General features: G+C 31.9%; 1 protein-coding gene across 4 annotated transcripts in view; it reads right to left on the bottom strand.

Moving 5' to 3' along the window:
* Positions 1–21,504, bottom strand: part of Fas3 (fasciclin 3) — a 277,077-nt gene that overhangs the window by 152,233 nt on the left and 103,340 nt on the right. The gene's annotated exons all lie outside the window — the stretch shown is intronic.

The raw sequence follows: 21,504 nt of genomic DNA, 5'->3' as shown, positions 1-21,504 counted from the left end.
ATTAGGCGACATGTGAAGGCAATAATCTTTGTAACAACCGCGGAGATGAGCTCAAAGAGCAGAACGTTTTTTGTTGCTGCCATTCTTTGACAAGAAAACGAATTATCTTTAAGATATCAACCGTCTATCTGAGCTAACGAACTTGATTGTAGCGTATTATTATGAGCCTTACAGCTCAGTTATGATTTCTGTCGGAAATGCAATAATTTCTGTCGGATTGACTAATAATAAATTAATCATTTTTAGAGGTTCTTTTGTATTTAATAAACTGTTAAAACTATTAGAGTTTGAACTTGTGAATAGCTTCATAACCAACCAGGGTTGGTTCTAATTTGGGAACTCAGCAAACACAATAAATCAATTGGACTAAGTGTATTCGATTTTACTCTGACACCCACTCTTATCTATTGCTAAGATATAGATATATACAGTATTATTCAACAAAAACCTTTTAGAACTATGCCAGCAATATTTGATTTCCAAATTGATTTTTACCATGTACTCAGACTTGACACAGCCATAAATTGTCCATACTATATTCTACTCTACTTTACATAAATGACGTTGACAAAACCTGCACAAACAAAGACAGCTTAAAAAAAAGTAGCAAAAATTAGGTCGAACATAAAAATCCTTTTTTAGTCATTGTTCTTACTTTTTTTATACTTTTTCCAACATGATTGTTAACATATTGAGTTTTATGGAATTGTAATGTTTTTTAAGTTTAAAATAAATTGGTTATAATTTAATTAACCTCATTAAAAAACAATTTTTTAAATCAAACCAAATAATTGTAAAATAAAGTAGTTTTACTTTAGAGAATAAAAAAAAACTAACATCTAAATAAAATAGTAGCATACTGACATACATTTTTGGTTTTGTTAAATTTCCTTGAATAAATATGTTCCTACAACAAAACCAAAACTTCCTAAACAGAATTTTGCTCTAGTTTCTTTATCGTATCTTTGATATCATGACTTAATTAACCATACACATTTGTTTTTTAGCTTGTTTAATAAAAAAATATAAAAAATAAAAGCGAAAGAAGAACTTAAAAAAGTCATTAAAACCAAGTTTTATGACAAAACTTATACCTGGGCAAAAATAATGGTAACATACACGAAAATATACTTTCGAGGCATTTGCGAAAAGAACGTCACAACTTTAACAAGTAAAAGTGTTATATTCGGCTGTGCCGAATCTTGTATAGCCACCATCAGTATGAGACAATAAAATATTTATCTGATATAGGGGTTGTATATATGTAGGTGGGTAGGGTCAATTATGGACCGATCCTCAAAAAAGTTGGTAGAAAGATCAGCGTTCATATAAAACTTGTTTATGTCCAATTTTATCACGATTATGAATGTTTAAAGTAATTTTTTGAGGGGGGCCTTGTATGGGGACCAGGAACAAATGTTGCCCGATTTTCGCTAAATTTTACAATATAATTTCACAGTACCTAAAACAAAATTGCTCAAAATTTTATCAGGGTTACCGCTCAGTATTCCGGGGGGCAATTGTATGAGGGCTAGGTGTAATCATTTTCAATACCAAACAAACCTTATTTTCCTTATATTTCTGGAAAATTTCAGCCAGTTATCTCCTTTTGTTTGGGCACTATCGTGTTTTCAACACTATGATTTTAGACTTAAGTCATTCTTGTCACAAATGAACTTTATATTTATATCTAAACTTATACATATAAATATCTAGGCTTGCATGTATTTCGTTCTATATATCTTTAAACAATTTACTTTACCTTTACATTCATATGTACTTACGCACCGTGCTACAACCATATGATGGATACATTTTCTTTTCTTTTTTTTTAATATTATTTGTCACGATTTGTTATGGCAAAAATGCAACTGTGGTATTTTGTATCTAGTATGTGTGCAAGCCAGTACAAATGTAAGTATTTAGTTTATGTGATGGAATATGTTGGCGCGTCTGACTAGAATTTTAAATGTAGTTTTGAACAATAAAAGGAATGATAGAATAGTGCTGTATATTTTATGCATTCAACAAAAAAATAAAAATAAAAAGAAAACAAAACGAATGTTTAAAGTCCGGTTTTGATATACAGAACTAGTATACAACTATACGACGAGCAGGCAGGCTTTCACTAGTTTTTTCACCACAGTTACATGATTTTATGGTATTTAACCCTTTAATTGTTTATTGTTTGATTGTAGCAAATCGTTGTTGCTAACACAAAATTTTAATTGACTGAAAGGCAAGGATTTGTGTTATTATGGATAATATTGAGTGCTTCACAGTCAGGGTTTTTGATTATTTGGGGTCATTTTCACCCCAACTGCCATTAGGGGTTAATTTCCATTTTTGTGCTGTTATTATAAATACTGGACTTCGTGTTATATTTTTCTTAAGTTTTAACAAAATCGGCCCAAAAATAAATAAAATTTCGCTATCTTTAAATTAGAAATTCCAAATATTAAAAAAATTGAACTTTGACCTTCACGATTTAAGGTTTAACGTTTCCAATTAGTAAAACTTTCAGAGTATATTTATAATTATCTTGGCTATAATATTCTTAATAGGTTTTATTTAAAATTCATAACAGTAAGGAAATAGAGCTCATTCGCCCAAAAATGTCCAAATAATTGGTTTTTCTTTTAAAATTTCAAAATTTAAATCCCAGTTACGGAAAAACTGTACGACATAATTTCATAATTTTTTCATATTTTTATTCCCTATTATATTTTCAGTAAACCCCAATGAGATGATTGAAAAATTCTGAAATTTGTTTAACAAAATTTTTAAAAATTTTAAAATGGAGTTTTGAACTGCCGTTAAAAATATTTTATTTTTTTTGGTCATAACTGCGAATAGTTTAGCGGTATCCTACGAAGACTCATATACAAGTAAATATGGATATATTTTAAATAAAAATTAGCTTTTATTTTACTATTTATCAAAATATGTTAATTTTGTTCCTACATTTCTTGTTCTAGTGGCCTGAGACACGTTAACGGCCTGGGGAATTTTTAATAACTTTAATATTTTTTGACCAATTTCTATTTTTTATATCTTGTTTGAACGACAATAACGTACACATTTCTATTCTTTTAAATAAAATTCCAAAAGTAATTTTTTAATGGCAAAATTCTAAATGCATCGCAAAACTTCAGAGGGCTTGCTTAACCCCAACCGATTTACCTAAATTTTTTTCAAGATGATTTTTTTAACCAATGTTCACCAAACTGGGGGGAGAGAGTGGCCAAAATCCAACTTTCGTTTACTAAGGGCCACCCAAATGTACCCTTCAAAGGAACATATAAGTTTTTAAAAACAAAAACGGCGTACAAATGAAACGCCATCTATTGTAGATCTTGCATTTTTGCAAACCCAATAAAATATTGGCATTTTACTTAAAGGAACGGCAGCTAGTTTGTTTCATCAATATGACATTGTGAGAATGTTGCCGTCATGTTTAAGTATTCATAACATGGCAGAGCAAGACATATAATATTTAGAGGATGTTGTCTTATTTTTATACCCTTCACCATCGTGAGAAGGGTATATACATATAAGTTTGTCATTCTGTTTGTAATTTCCACAATATAATTTTCCAACCCTATAAAGTATATATTAAGGTATTCGAATTATTTGATTTTTCTCTTGTTCGAATAAAACAAATAATTCTAATAAGAGATTTTAACTTGTTCGAATAATTCGATCACACGTTTAAAATTAATCGAATTACTCGAATAATTTAAATTTTTTTAAAAAAGTAAAGAATGAAGTTTTGATGTAGGTTTTTTTAATATTTTATTGTTAAAGAAAATCAAAAAATAACGTTAAAATTAAAAATTCAAGTATTGATAATGTTAGAAAAACAAAGTCCATCATTAAATTTTCATCAGAAATATTCTGATCAGATTCCCTCCCGAAAAATCTACAAAACAATTGACTAGCAAACTTTTTAGTTTCCGTTTTGGAGCTATGCTTATAAAATTTGAGCAAGTTGGACGTGATCATGAATTCAAGTACAGTATATGTTAATTCGGGTTTTAAAGTGAGTAACTAATTCATTAGTAGATGAATTATTCACTTTTTCTAAATTATTTATAACAACGTTGCCGAATCTTTGATTAATCAAGTGGTCTTAGGGAAATACACAAATATATTCAACTTTTCATATCATTGTCAGTGAAAGTGGCAAATTTGAAGTCAGTCAGTGATTGACGCATCATGCTAAATACGCAAAAAGTTCATTAAAATGTTAATAACATCACTTATATATGTATGTATATTTTAAGATCATGGCCTTCGTCTATTTCAACGTAATCATTATTCCCTTCCGAAAATATAAATGTCATCCTCAATATCACTTTCGACGACCGTTTCAAAATCACAGTCGCCATCACTTTCAACACCTTTTGATTATTAATTTCGATTCTGCTAATATTTAGCCAGCATATATGTTAACACCTCCCCTTCATGTTTAGACACTAAAATTTCTGTTTCGAAATCAATTCTCACTCATCTACAGTGATCGAAAGACGTCATTTATCTTTAGTAATTTGTCGAATTTCAGAAACAACACTTACTTAAATTTGGAATTATGAGCAATTTATAAGCAATTTTGTAAATTTAAATATATATGAACATTTATTCGTTTTGTTCGATTATTCTACAAATGGCCATTCGAAAATGGCCATTTTTAAATTGTTCGAATAATTATTCGTATGAAATTATTCGATTAATCGAACGATCACTACTCGAATGAATACCCTAGTATATATACTAGGGTATTCCTATATGTGGATTACTAAGTCATTAATATAGACAATATGGATATCTAATGATAGATATTTCAAAGACCTTTGCAGCGACGTAAGTAGTAAGTTGGACCTACAATGGGTTAAAATCGGAAAAAATATTTTTTAACCCGAATTTTTTTTTTTCACCAAAAAAAAAAAATATTAAAAAACAAAAAAAAAATTTTTAAATTTTAAAAATAAATTTTTAAAAAACAACTTTGGAAAAAAATTAAAAAATTTGTTTACCTAAAAATATTTAAAATTTGTATTTTGAAGTATAATTTGGTGAAGATTCGGCAAAGCCAAATATAGCTCTGTTGCTTGTTAATAGTAAACTTAAAGATTTTTATTAGTGATGGAGAATTTAAAAAAGGAATGTAGTATTTGCTGCATATTTTCCAGAATAATACTTTAGATATTATTAAAAGAGAAACTGAAAATGGATTTTGATATGCAATCTAAGTCCACAGTTAAATAATTATTTAAATTCTTTATTGTGCTGCCCAAATTAGAATCAGAAGTCCTACCAGTAACGTTCTTTATTTTAAACTATCAGCTAATGTTTAAGCTCATTTTCTTATTTTTTTTAATTATTAAGCACTCTTTTTCCATTAAATACATAAAAAGTACCTCAACTTACTTGCTCAGCTGTGACTAACAAAAATGTGCATTTTAAGTTTATAGCATTGACCGACTTAATGGCCCTATTTGGCCATAAAAGGGTTAAATATGAATTTTTGCAAAACATTGCTAACAAATAGTTATGATGTTCACTTTTTTTTGTTGCTGTTGTTGTCTCCATTCCAATTTTTTGTTGTTGTAGTTGTTGTCGAGTTCTTTACATACATATGACAACAACAGCGGCAGCACAAGCAAAACAAAAAGTTAACAACAACCAAAACAAAACAACAAAAAAGCATTACAATGGCGATTGTATGTCAACGTCATAAAACTTGCATTTTTACGCTTGCAGGTTTTTGCAGTTTATAACAATTCTATTATTTCTGTTCTGTTAAGTTTTTTGTGTGAAGTTTTGTTATACATTTATTTTTTTTTTTCATAAATAGTAATGTTAACTTTAATATTTTTGTGCTAGCTTACAGAACAAAAATACAAAAACAAATGTAGTTTTTATTAAACTTTAATTTTAAAAAAAAATTTCAAATATTGTTACCTATAGAGAGACTGGGTGGCGGAACTGAAATGTTTTTACAATAATGTAATCTTTATTTAAAAGTAAATATTTTTATAAAAACATATGTACATACACGCAGAGAAAAAATATAATTGGGCATGGTTACTGTAACCATTTAAATAGGTTACAAGATTTTTAACAATATTATAGTCACAGTAACTATTTACATGATTGTGGTAACCATAATATGGTTAATTTGTGATTCACATGATTGTATCAACCATATATATGGTTACAGTAAACAAATAAATGTTTGTGGCAACCATATTTATGATGAATAATTTTATAATAATATGTTGTTCTCAGATTATGATAAGCCTTAAGCCGAGAGCAACATAATATGATAAGTCCTTTATCATATAAATGGTTGTCACAAACATATATTTGTTTACTGTAACCATATATATGGTTGCTACAATCATGTGAATCGTAAATTAACCATATTATGGTTACCACAATCATGTAAATGGTTACTGTGACTATAATATAGTTAAAAAACTTGTAAAAATATTGAAATGGTTACAGTAACCATGCCCAACTATATTTTTTCTCTGCGTGTATGTATACTAGAGCGACTAACTTCGTATAGAGAGCAAAAATGTGATTTTGTTATCCTCCTCAAAATAATCCTTGTCTAGACCCAAAATATGTTGGTTAAGTTGCCTATGGCTTCCACAATATCTCGAACTTTCGATTTCCGATCGGCCAACACCATATCGTGAATTTTTTCAATTGTTTCGGGTGTAGAGACTTTAACTGAGCGTCCAGAACGATCCGTAAATCAATTTTTTACCATTGAAATTTATGGTGTTGAGTTCCCATAGTATTTATCAAGATTCGAAATTTCAGTGATGATTAACGCAAAATAAAATTTTAATTTACTTTCAAAATAATAAACATTTTGGGAGAAAATAAAAATATATTCAAAAAGTAAAAAAATAAAATAAAAACATTTTTTGAAAATGGTTCAGCTGATCTCTAGACCCAATATATGTTAGGGAAATATCCTAAAACAAACCAAGATTTATTTTGAGGGGAGTAACAACATCAATTTTTGCTGTGAGTCCGCCTAATGTATTAACACATTTTATTTGTCTGTGTTTTTAAATTAATGCAATTTGTATGCTTTTAATACGAGATTTTTTTTTTAATTTTATGCTAAAAAATTAGCTTTTAGTTTTAAACTATATGTATATACTCTACACTTGTAAAATGCAGTTTGTTAATTTTTTTATTCATATAAATATGCAATAAGTTTCCGGTATATGTAGTTTTTTTTCTCCTCTTTTTTATTTGTTTACAATTATTACTTGTTCATTCATGTTATAACTTGATTTAACATGGTAAATTAATATATCCGCACTTCACTTATTACGATTATTATATGATGATTTTTATCAACATTTTCCCTTTTGTGAGAAATTGGTATTGCTAATGATTTCTTACTTGTATTGACAATGACATTTTAGTTTTTTTTTTTTTTGTAGAATTTGTTGAGGTGGAAATGAGAAATTACCTGCAAATAGAAAAAAGGAAAGAAAATAATTATAAATCATTGCATTTAAAATTAAAGATATAGTTAAAATAGTGATAATTGTAGGGAGAGGTCTAAAAATAAGACACCTCAGCCATGCAAAATTTCTTTCAAATTGAATATTATAGTGTAAACGACAAAGTTATGTTTTGCTTCGAAAATGTCGAATTTTGTACCACCGAATCGTTATATGCGGGAAGTTTTGCTCTTTTAATTTAAAAAAGTGCCGCTGAAGCACACCGCTTGCTCACCGAAGCTTATGGTGAATGTGTTTCATCGGTTTTAACATGCGAGATATGGTTTGTGTAGTTCAGGAGTAGTGATTTTGACACGGAAGACAACATCGCCCAGGCCAGCCAAAAATGTTTGAAGACCTAGAATTGGAGGCATTACTCCATGAAGATTGTTGTCATGCTCAATCAGAGTTTGCAAAACCATTGGAAGCTACTCAAGCAGCAATTTCAAAATGTTTGCAGGCAGCAGGATTCATCATTTGGTACCACACAAATTGAAGCCTAGAGACCTTGAAAGACCTTGCACTGAATCATTACATGCGTTGAAAAATGGATCAATTACAATAAGCAGAATCATATGAGATCGTATGTGAAGATCCCCCAACCAGCCGAATCGACAACAAAGTCAAATATCCATGGAGAGAATGCGATGCTGTATATTTGGTAGGATTAAAAATTTCCTATCTATTACGAGTTTCTGAAATCTGGACAGACCATCACATGTAACCTGTAACGAACGCAAGTGGGCCTTATATGGCAGCTATGACCAATTATGGACCGATCACCTTGAAATTAGGTCGTGTGATTTATGTCTTAATGAAAGTTATTTATGTTGAATTTTGTGTATATACCAAAATTTTTAGGAGATTTATGCACGTTTAAGTGATTTTCGGAAGCGGGTCTATATGGGAGCTATGACTAATTATGGACCGATCGTAACAAAATTTGGTGACATGAATTTTGTATATATGAAACTTATTTGGAGCGAAATTTGTGTAGATACATATATAAATTAAACATTTATGACCGATAAAGTCCAATTTCGAGAGGACATTTGTATGGGGGCTAGGTGAAATAATGGACCGATTTCATCCAGTTTCAATAGGCTTCGTCCTTGGGCCGAAAAAATTATATGTAATTTGATCGAAATATCTTCAAAATTGCGACCTGTACTCTGCGCACAAGGTTTACATGTAAAGCCAGCCAGCCAGCCAGCCAGCCGACCATACGGACGGACATCGTTTAATCGACTCAGATTCTAAGTCGATCGGTATACTTTAAGGTGGATGTTAGACCAATATTTTTGGGAGTTACAAACATCTTCACAAACGCCTAATACCCTCCCCTAAAAACTAATAGAGAGGTATGAGGACACCTATACTCTCTACTATATTCGTGCAAAATAATTTCGATGGAGACTCGATTAGTTCAGGAGTTATAAAGAAAAACGTTATTAAAAGTACGTTTTTATACCCTTCAGCTTCGTGAGAAGGGTATATATAAGTTTGTCATTCCGTTTGTAATTTCTACATTTTTCATTTCCGACCCTATAAAGTATATATATTCTGGATCCTTATAGATAGCGGAGTCGATTAAGCCATGTCCGTCTGTCTGTCTGTCTGTCTGTCTGTCTGTCTGTCTGTCTGTCTGTCTGTCTGTCTGTCTGTCTGTCTGTCTGTCTGTCTGTCTGTCTGTCTGTCTGTCTGTCTGTCCGTCTGTCTGTCTGTTGAAATCAGTTTTCTGAAGACCCCAGATACCTTCGGGATCCAAATCTTCAATAATTCGGTCAGACATGCTTTCGAGAATTTTGCTATTTAAAATCAGCAAAATCGGTCCACAAATGGCTGAGATATGAGGAAAAAACCAAGACAACCTCTATTTTTGACCTATTTTTTACCTATATCTGGATTACTAAGACATTAATATAGACAATATGGATATCTAATGATAGATATTTCAAAGACATTTGCAACGACGTATATAAGACCATAGTAAGGTGGACCTACAATGGGTCAAAATCGGGAAAAAAAATTTTGAACCCGAATTTTTTTTAAAAAAAAAAAAAAAATTTGAAAAAACAAAAAAAAAATTTTTAAAATTAAAAAAAAAAAAAAATTTTAAATTTAAAAAAAAAAAATTTTTTAAATTTAAAAAAAAAAATTTTAAATTTAAAAAAAAAAAAATTAAATTTAAAATAACAATCGAAAATTTTTTTTTTCAAAAAATTCAAAAAACAACTGGAAAAAAAATTAAATTTTGTTTACCTAAAAATATTTAAAATTTTGAAGTATAATTTGGTGAAGGGTATATAAGATTCGGCACAGCCGAATATAGCACTCTTACTTGTTTTCATATAAATTCAAATTATACTGGTCTTTGAGTAGTTTCAAAGTTATGGGCAATTATGTGTATATAATTTTAGACAATTTTAACAAATTTTTTAATTTTCAAATCGCGATATTTTTTCATCGGAATGAGTTTCCATTGAAAAAGTCAGTGATATGAGAAACATATTGGATATATTATTTATGTGGTAAATTTCATTAAAATCGGAGATGGTAAATCCGACTGCTGTTCGCTTTGACATGGATCTTCCCTATCGTAAAAATATTTCAAAGTAAAATCTAAAAATTTTAAATAATTCCAGCATTTTTAATTCATTAAAATACATTAATTTTCCTTAATTTTCCACCATAATAAATTTAAAGCTTTCCAATAAGAAATTTATCCATAATATAGCAACAAAGACTCCTACTAAGCAACAGCAAGCTGAAACCCTGAACATAAAAAAACAAAAAAAAAACCTTTTCAGACATTTCATTGTGCAGACTATTGATTAAACATAGATTTTCACAACGATTGAGTGATTCTTTCAACACATCGTAACCGATGAAGATGTGTGCTAAAGCGAAACGAAACCAAGGAATTTATTGACATTGAAGACACTTTAAAAATTATGCCATAATACCAAGAGGTTAGGGAAAACTCCACAAAGTGTTGATGCACAAAACAAAAAACAAAGAACAAAAAGAAAATGACAAAGACAATAAAATAGGGGTATTCATTAAAGGCAAAACAAGTAATGGCTCTATTAAAGAAAAATATTGCACAAAATACACCTGTATAAAAAAGCACTTAATCTAAAAGCAATAACGCTAGAATATTGACAAACTTGGTTGCAGCAATTGTTTTAAGTGAGAAAAAAAATAACACTGCATTTCATTAATATAAGTTGCATGATACAAGCTGCCTTAAGCCTAAAATTGTAAACTTTATATGTGTAGTATGTGCCTACAGCCAAAGTCACTGTCAATGTCTGAGTAGCGAGAACAAAAGCCCTTTAGGTTTATTTAGAAAAAAATATATATATGAAAAATAAAAACAAAATACAAGATTTTAGTAGTACGAGCAGCAGAATTGTTGGTGCGGTTGTCTACGTACGTATATTACATTGACAGTTTTATGTTTATCTTAAAACAGAAATCATTAGCTGAATTTTTTTTAGCTGCTAATAATACGGGTATAAAACTAGTGAACATATATCTATACCATGTGAATGTAACTTTAAAACCCTACTTGAAAAAATGGGAATTTTGCATAAAAGACACGTTTCTTGCATGTATCTATAAAGTATGTAGTATGTATTATACTCGTATATTATGTTTGGATATGTGCATGGCAAACAAAATGTGGCATAGATGCATATGTGGATGCTTTCTTGCATGCATACGCAGTAATATATGAAAGAGTGAAGAAAAACTCAACGCGAGAGAGTGTCAATAATGTATGGCACAATAATGTTAACTGCAGCACAACATTGTTGTCGTCATTTTTATTGTTGCAATACCCTACATTGTGCAATGTAAAGTTTCTTGGGTAGGGTAGGGTAGGAAAATAGGTTAAAAATCCGAGGAAGTCGGGGTTTTATATTGGGTGTATGAATTAAAAATACGGGATTACAATAGATGGCGTATCTTTTGAACGCGGCTTTTGTTTTTATAACTTTTATGTAATTTTGAAGGATACATATCTCCCATTTATTTTCACTTACTTATTGAACAACGTTTTTTTTTTGCTTCGAAAATGTCGAATGTTTTAGCCATAGAGAATATACATACAGCGGAAACTCTCCTGTCAAAGACCTAACTCAGTTGTCAGAAACCTAAGTGGTGAGAATGTATTAATAGACAAAAATTTGTGAAAACAAAAACAACACTCACATGTGTGATTATTTTGAGTAATTTTTTTGTTTGGGTTTTTTTCTAGTTTCCGCTCTATGTTTCTCTATGGTTTTAGCAACTACTTCTTTAATTTGGAAAAAGCACACCGATTGCTCACCGAAGCTTGTGGTGAATGTTTTGCATCGGATTCAACGCCGAGAGACAATTTTTACTCTTTAGAGGTGGTGATTTTGACACGTAAAACTAAAATCGCCCAGACCAGCTAAACAAGTTTGAAGACCAAGAATTGAAGGCATTACTTCATGGCGATTGTTGTAAAACTCAGCAGCAATTTCATAGCGATTACAAGCAGCAGGTTACATCCAAAAGTAAGGAAATTGGATAGCATACGAATTGAAGCTAAGATATCTTGAAAGACAACTTTTCATGTCGGATATGATGCTTGATTGCTAACCGAAGCTTATTGCATCGGTTTCAACGTACGAGAGATGGTTTGTTCGGTTCAGAAGTGGCGATTTTGATACGGGAAAAAACTAATTGAAAGCATTACTCCATGGAGACTGTTGTCAAACTCAACTCGAGCAGCAATTTCAAAACGATTGCGAGCAGCAGGAAAATTGGCTACCAGACGAATTCAAGCCGACAAACCTTGAAAGATGATTTTGCACAACCGAAATGATGCTTGGCAGCTATAAACTAAAATAATTCTTGCACCGAAGCATTACTTGGGATGAAAAATGGATCCATTGCGATAACCCGAAGCACAAGTGATCGTATGTGAAGCCTGGTCAACCAGCCGAATCGACAATAAAGCCAAATATCCATGGCGCTAAGGTAATTCTCTGTATTTGGTAGGAGCAATGGGATCCTACCTTGTATGAGCTGCTGTCAGACCATCACAGATTTTTGGTGAAACAAAATTTTGGTTAAAAAAAGGTGAACAATCTAAGGTAGTTGGGGTTTGTATATTTTGAACTCGGGTTTTGTTTTCAATATTTTATCAGTCATGTTGAAGGGTATAAATCTGTCATTTAATCTCACTTAGTTATTGAAGACCAAGAGTTGGAGGCATTACTCCATGAAGATGTTTGTCAAACTCAACAAGAGCTTTAAAATCATTCGGAGCTACTTAAGCAGCAATTTAAAACGAACAGCAGGATTCATCCATAATCAAGGAAATTGGGTACCATACGAATTGAAGCCGATAGTCCTTAAAAGACGATTTTGCATATCCGAAATGATGCTGGGACGCCATAAAAGAAAATCATTTTGTACCGAATCATTACTTGCGATGAAAAATGGATTCATTACGATAACCCAAAGAGTAAGCGATCTAATGTGAAGCCCGGCCAACCAGCTGAATCGATACCAATGTCAAATATACATGGTACTAAGGTAATTCTCTATATTTGGTGGGATCAGAAGGGTCCTCTGAGCTGCTGTACCGAACGCAACTGATTCGTTTGAAGCGAGCATTGGCCGAAAAAAGCCCAGAATATGCGGCCAGACATGAAACCTTTATGACAACGCTTGGTCACATGTCGAAATTCCTGTTAAAAACTATTTAAAATGAAGTGGTTGGGAAGTTTTGCCCCACCCGCTTTTTAGACCAGACCGTGCCCCGTCGGTCTACTAATTGTTGCAGAATGCTTTCTCTTGGAAACGCTTCACTTTGTAGGAGACTATCCGATATTGGCTTGATTCGTTCTTGGACTTAAAAGATGAGCAGTTCTTTTGCCTCGGAATCCATATGTTCTTAAAGTTCTTCTGCCTCGAAATTCATATGTTGCCAGAAAGATGGGATAAGTCATAAACCCAATAGACACCGAACACCTATTTAAACTTAAAACATTTTACATTGCTCTGTTTAACCCACAATTTAAAAAATACTTCCATAGTAGGCTACTTCCAATTCGTCCTTGTACCGCAACACAATAAAACAGATTTTCCTTTACTTACAAAACAGTAAACAACACAGGATTTTTTGAGCATACGGCAAATAAAATACCATTAACAGGAAATTCACGATTTGACTTAAAGACAACTCGCGTTTTGTTTTCGCTTTTTTTTCCACGGCTTATATCCATTTTCCTTTTCCCAACCAGATTCACCTCAATTGTAGATAAAGCTATAACAACAAAAGCGCCTCATATGGCATAGAAGGAAAGGAATAAGACACACAGAAAAGGCAAAAAACAATATGCACTTAATGCATGCTTCAAGGAGTTTTATTGAGCAGTATGCTGAAGTATCATACTACTATACTCATGCTCTATACAACTCGTTCATATACATAATTTCATATAAACATTATCATTGTCATCATCTTCAATACCATTTATTGTGTGTGTTTCTTTATTTCTTCTCTATTTTTTGTTGTTTGTTTAGAATTCGCAGAAGTTTTGCTACGAACAGTAGAGCAAAAGAGAAAAAAAGTGAACAGTAAAAGTAGTTTATGGTTGAGTGACTATCAAGGAAAGTTTATGTTTTTTAGCGTTGGTTCTCTTTTTTTCGGTGTGAGTAAAATGTAAAGGTTGCTAAGATTATACCCGTGTAGGTATCCTTTTTTACTTTTTGTGAAAATGTATTTTATTTTTTTTACTGTTTACTGAGTGGTTGAGTGGTAAAAAGGAAGAATTTTTTTTTGCGCCGACAATGATAAACTTGATGCTGTCGATGCTGAAGATGATGACAATGATGATGGTGGTGATGGGTATAACCACAACAAAAACATTATTTTTTTCCAGAAAATTCTTTTTTTTATTTATATTGATAATACTGAGGTTTATTTGAGTAGAGTTTTGGAGGAGAATTTCTTATGAATGAAGTGCCTTCATTTGTGTTGCTTATTTTGCCATTATATCAAAGAAATTCTGGATTTTCTTTTCTTCAAACTTTTGCAATACCCAATCGAAAAGTGATTGCGTTTTGAGTTACTTGGTCGATGTAATACTGAAGGTCATGATTTTTATACCAAATTCGCAATAGCCTAGTCTGTCTGTATTCCCAAATCCTATAAATCGACTGATTTGGATTATTTTTAACTGAATCAATTTGGACTGCGATATTTTTGTATAATACGTTATCTCACTGGCATAGTAATGTTCAACAGATAAGGAAGTAGGGTAATACGTCTATGAGAATATGGTTTGTGTTTGAAAGCCATTGATAGTAGACTACCTTGTGACTTGGAAAACTGAATTTCGTCTGCTCATTATGCATTAATTTTTGCAGAAAAACACATCACTCAAATAAAGGCTGAGCTTGATAAATACTATGGGAACTCTGCAGCATTAATTTCAGAGGTTTACCGAATTTTATTGTGGACGTATAAGCACGGAAGTTGCCAAACATTCTGGATGCACAGCTGAGGTCTCTACACCCGAAAAAATCACTATATGATGTTGGTCGATTGGATATTGAAAGTGCGAGACATTGTGGAAGCATTAGTCAATTCCCATTTTTCAGTGGTTTCAATTTTGAGTGATCACTTGGATATGAGAAAGCTTTCCCCAAGCTTTCACAAAAGGGTACACACATGTGCAGTTTCCATTGCAAAAAAACCATGAATTAGGCGATGATGTACTCCCTCTTCCAACCTATTCTCCGGATTTAGCCCCGAGTGACTATTTCTTGTTACCAAATCAGAGGAAATGTCTCGGAAGAAGGAGATGAAATCATCTCACAAAAAGTACATATTTTGGTGACCTCGACAAATCTTATATTTTTGGAGGGATAAAATAAATGGAAGAAACGTTGGATAAAATACATTGAGCTCAAAGGAAAAATAAAATGATTTTTTATCCAAAAACCTGTGTTTCATTCAAAAACGCACGGAATTTTTGAACCACTCTCATATGTAGCATAATAATTGCCGAGGCTGGTAGGTTTTTAATCATGGATAAATCATATTCTGGTGACTATTTCATGTTTAAATTGTTTTGAATAACTCTATACATAACATACATGTGACCTGTCATGGTTGAAACAGGGAATTCTTCCAACTCGAATTCATTCTTCAGATAATTAGCAAATAGTGAGACTTTTTCCATTTCAAATAGCGCTTCGATTCAGTCTGCATTTCTTAAAAGTCTTAATGGCATTGCCTTCTGAAAGTTCGACATTTTTGTATATCAAACTTTCAATATAAATTTCATTTTTGAGATCCTGTTCCAAACGTAGGGCTTTTCCTTGCTGTAGTAGACAACACTTGCTTTGCAGAATTTGATCTATTGTGACCAATCACTTCATCTGGGGATTCTTCTTTCGAGAAGAAGTATTTAATATTCGAATTTGAAATAAACTTTTGCAGAAATCCGGCACTATGCTATGGATTTTTCCTTTCTTTTTGGCAACATATGGATTCCGAGGCAAAAGAACTGCTTATCTTTTAAGGACAAGGACGAATCGATCGAAACAAATAGTAGTTGGAAGGGACAAGGTCTAGACTATAAGCCTTTGAGACGAAACTTCCCAACCAATTCATAATAAATAGATTTTAACAGGTATGTGGCCGAGTGTTGTCATGATGGAATATTGCTGTTTCATGTCTGGCCACATATTCTGGGAATATTCGGCCAATGCTGGCTTCAAATTAATCAATTGCATTTGGCACAGATTTCTTGTGATTCTCTGGCTAGATTTCAGCAGCTCATAATAGATAGGCCCTTTTGCTCCCACCAATTAACTTAGGGCCATTGACATTTGGGTTTGGTGTTTGATTTCGGGTTGTCGAAATTGAAGTATTTTCATCGCAAAAAATGATTCGGTGTAAAAATGATTTTCTTTTATAGCGTTCAAGCATAAATGAAACCCCGTTTTTCTGTCGTATTCAATTCGTATGATACCCAATTTCCCTGCTTTTGGAGGAATCCTGCTGTTCGCAATCGTTTTGAAATTGATGGCTGGGTAGCTCCCATCAAGCTCTTGTTGAGCCTGACAACAATCTTCATGGAGTAATGTCTTTAATTCTTTTTCTTCAAACGTTTTTGGCTGGCCTGGGCGATCTTTGTCTTCCGTGCCAAAATCGACATTTCTGAACAGCACAAACCATCTCTCGCATGTTGAAACCGATGGAACACAAGCTTTGGTGAGCAATCGGTGTACTTCACCGGCACTTTTTTCAGATTAAAGAAGTAAAGCAAAACTTCCCGCATAAGACGCTTTGTTGGCACAAAATATATACACTCAATAATTAAGTGCGAATAAATGATAGATATGTACCCTTCAAAATGACATTAGTTATTAAAAACAATAAACACTTTCAAAAGATACGCCTTTGTAAATCCCGTATTTTTAAGTCATAAACCCAATACATTAATTTTAAAATATTTCTGTGGTTATCTATTAGATCTGGCATTTTTTCTTAAAGTGAATTCTGAAATGACGTTTTGCTAGCCCCTATTTCAACAAGAGAATTACTGTTTATATTCTCCCTCTATCGCTCTTTAAAGATATTAATGAAAAGTAAATACTTTTTACATTGAACTGGTTCCTCTCTTTTTATCTTGAAGAAACATATTCTTTAAAATCCTTTGAATTATCTGTTGTTTCCAAATTAGCATTCTCTTCTACATTCTACAATTACCCTTATCATCTTTGCTACAGTGTGCTTTTACAAAATTTTTGATGATGAGATGATAAGCGTAAAGTTTTTTTTTTTTTTTGCTTCTCTTATTTATTTTTTTCCATACACAATTTTGATATTGAAAGGGTTTCCACGTCTTTTGTAAGTACATGCATACATATATATATATTTATATCCACAAATCTCTAGATATTTTATGCACAAGTACTCAGTTTTATTATGTGAAAAAAGTATGCTTAACGCTTCTTTTCGTTCCATCGCATGAACGTTCTTTCATCGTCATCATCATCATCTCTTCAATTCAATTCATTTAAACATGTTGGGTTTTTTTTTTTGCTTCTCTATACATTTTGCAATTTTTTTTATTCTCATGTATGCGTATTATTATTTTTATTCGTTCCCCATGTATTGTTATGCTTATATCGTTTATTATATAAGATTTATCTGATAAAATTCCTGATACTTCGTTTCTGGTCCCTTTCCACTATTTATGCAGCGACAAAACAAAGATTATCTTGTTTGCTCATAATCACATCATCATATTGTATGGTGAAATGAAAAGAAATGCAAAAAAGAATAACTTTAGAGATGATGCTGTTTTTTAGCTTAAAAGTATCTTACGGGTGTATATTAAAATCAATGAAATATTTTAAGTGTAAATATTTTTGTTTTGAATACTAACAGTATTTGTTTAAATTATTTGCAAATATGAAGGTTATGTATATATTAAATCGGCTTCTTAATTTGTATAATTCTTTACAGTACAAACAAGTTTTTCTGAATGAATTGATCCTAAAGGCTATAGACATTTCGTATAATAGTTCAGATAGTGTAAAAATGGCTTGAATAAAGTTCTGATATTAACTAGATTCTATTAAGTGATTTATTTTATTTCATCAATTTCCAATTCTAAAATTTAATAATTTCGAAATTTAAAGTTACAACACAACAAAGGTATTCCTTAAATTTCATCTTTAACATCTCATTGATTTAAATACTTTACATTAATAAATTTTAAATACAGGTGTTTTTGACACCTGTTAAAATAACATCATTTATTTGTTTATATATTTTCGGTTCTGTTTTGTTTTTTTTATTACCAAAAATAAAAACAACACTTGTCGTTTTAAATGTAAACCAGCTTACACAGAGATACATACCCACACAGATGCACACCATTAAATAAAATATTTCTAAATTCGTCTACAATAAAAATATTTTACAAGAATAGAATCTAAACAACTGACAAAAACAAAATAAAAAAAAACTAGAAATAAACAAAAATTCCGGTGTGCTTCAGCAACTTTTCAAAACAGACATCACAAACAATAAACGTTACAATAGTTAAATTGTCCGTCTGCTGATCGGTGTGTATGAGAGTTTATAATATGTATGAGTGTGAGTAGATATTTACGTCTTTACATTTGAATTATACGAATTGTTATTATTATGGATGTTAAAAAAGTGACCAACCATGAAGAGCATGTAGCAGCAGTGTTTGGAAGGAATTTGTTCTTTTTTATGGAATCACCAGAATGCTAACAATAACATATCCAGGTCACTTCTATAAATTTTACCTGACAATATCCTCGATGAGATCAGTTTCTCGACTCTTTTGCCACATTAGGTCGAAGAATTACTAAATATACATAGTTTCTGGTGATCTAGCCTTACTAAATACTTATACAGCCAGACAACTGTTGAATGCAACAACTAGATATCATATTTAATTGCCAACCAACTTATTGGCCTACATATCTCTGTGAGATCGGAAAGAACATGAATTTATATCAGTGATCCATTCACTGGATCTCTCAACAGATCACTCGCCCACAGTCTGGAATTTACCAACTGTTTTAAGCTAATTGGAAACTTATAGTACTTGTGTCCCTAACAAGAAAGGAAATTGGATAAAAATTTTCTCACAATTCGCTGTGAGAAAAATCTAGATGGACAAAATTATGAAAATCGGTATCTTCAGAATTTGGAAAAACTAAGTTTTTTCGGAAGCTGACAATCTGCTCTCCTCCAATACAAATGGGTTTTACAATTGGACATTTCGTTTTCTCGACAGAAGCGCCAGAAGTTCAACAAATTTTGAATCATATTTTCGTTAACTTTTTTTAATATTTTACTGCTTTACTAAATTAGATATATCTCAATGGTTTTACCATATAGAAATTCATACTTCAAAACATAGATAAACATTGATATAGGCTTTTATAAAATGTATATCTTATAGTTATGGGCCTCTCCATGACTATATACATCATTTAAAGAAACTTCTGGGGAATGTCTTTGTAAAAAAATTGTAGCCGCCAGCACCCGCCGAAATACTTTTTTTTAATTTTTACGGAATGGAATATTTCTTTATTTCTTATTGATTTTTATATATCTAGAACCTACTGTAACTTGAAATATAGTAAATACAGATCTTTTTAAAAATTTAGTTTCAAAAAGACATGTGTACGATGAAGAGCTTTTTCTTCACCGGCAACGATATAGAGCAATTCTGTATATTTCGAATTGTTGTCTATATGTTGCTGAAAAGGTTTGTTGGGCAGTGATATAAACCGAAACTAAAAGAAATTGCGACCGTGGTACCGACAAAATAAAAGAGGAGATGATTCTTGCTTGAATTCAACTATGACAATGTTTTCTTTATTTAAAATTAAAGTTCTTAAGCCTAACAATTGATCATGTAAATAAGGGCTACACTGTTGTTGTTGTATGTATTATTTGTCTCTCACTTCCAATGTACCAATTCAACTTATTACTAATAAGTATGTACCTATATGTATATGAATGTATGCAAAAACAAAATACTAAATATATTGCATTTTTAAGAACAACAACAACATACTTGTTACAAGAATTGAAGTGAGAAACATATAATAAAAACTAACGGGTCATTACCAAAATAAGTTACAGTGGTTAGTATGAACAAAAATGCTAACAAATTACAGTGACAACAGTGAGCCAAAAATATGAACAAATTTAATACAATAAAAAATGGAAAATAAAACAAATGAATCAAATGAATAATAACTATAAATAATAACAATACAGATTATTAGTAAATATGATACGGTGACCTAACATTCCGGCCCCATTGAAAGGACACTTTCAAGAAAATAGTAAAGCCAGTCTGTGGATAGGGCGACGTATAATTCCCTTTGTTGTTTTGATGTCGACAACTCTAACTCGATCATCTCTACCACGAACAATATTGATGATTTTACCCATGAGCCAACGCTGCGGTGGTAAATTATCTTCTTTAATGATTACTAGGGAGCCAGTACAAATATTTGAGTTGGTGCTAGTCCATTTATTGCGGGTCTGGAGCTCGTTTATGTAGTCGTGGGACCACTTCTTCCAAAATTGTTGTTTTATGGCGCTTATTCGGGCCCAATACTCAAGTTTATTGATTTCAATTGGAGGGACATCACGTTCTGGCAAACTGCGTAAGGGAGCGCCTATCAGGAAATGGCCTGGTGTAAGGGCTTCAAAGTCACTGGGATCGGATGATAGGGGCGAAATGGGCCTCGAATTTAGAATTGCTTCTATATCAATCATTGCAGTTGCAAGTTCCTCATATGTGAGCCTTGTGTTATCGAGGGTCCTGGTTAGGTGTCCCTTGGCCGATTTGACGGCCGCCTCCCACAATCCGCCAAAATGTGGTGCCCTAGGGGGAATAAAGCGAAAATTAATAAATTGATTTGAGCAATAATTTATTATAAAATTGGAATTTTTAGGATCAAAAAGGAACGATTTTAGTTGAGCCAACTTAGAGTTTGCACCAACAAAATTGGTGGCATTGTCACAGAATATATCTGTGGGTAGACCTCTTCGTCCAATCATCCTTTTAAGAGCAGCAATAAAGGCATCTGTTGATAAGTCTGATACAACTTCTAGATGGACTGCTTTAGTTGCGAGACAAACAAAAACAGCAATATATGTCTTGTATGGTACCTTCCCTCTAATTCTTAGGTAAGTGTTTACTGGACCACAAAAATCAACAGCACATCTGGCGAAGGGCCTTGAAGGGTTAAGTCGTTCTACGGGCAAATTGCCCATCATTTGTTGAAGCAACCTTGGGCGATAACGAATGCATTGTGGGCACGAATTAACGATACGACGACATAGGTTTCTTGAATTGATGATCCAAAATCTCTGGCGGATTAACGACATTAAAGCCTTGGG

Source organism: Calliphora vicina, chromosome 2 (assembly GCF_958450345.1).
Source record: "Calliphora vicina chromosome 2, idCalVici1.1, whole genome shotgun sequence".
NCBI classification, from domain to species: Eukaryota; Metazoa; Arthropoda; class Insecta; order Diptera; family Calliphoridae; genus Calliphora; species Calliphora vicina.
Note: the sequence above shows the minus strand (reverse complement) of the source record. Positions and strands in the feature narration are given on the sequence as shown.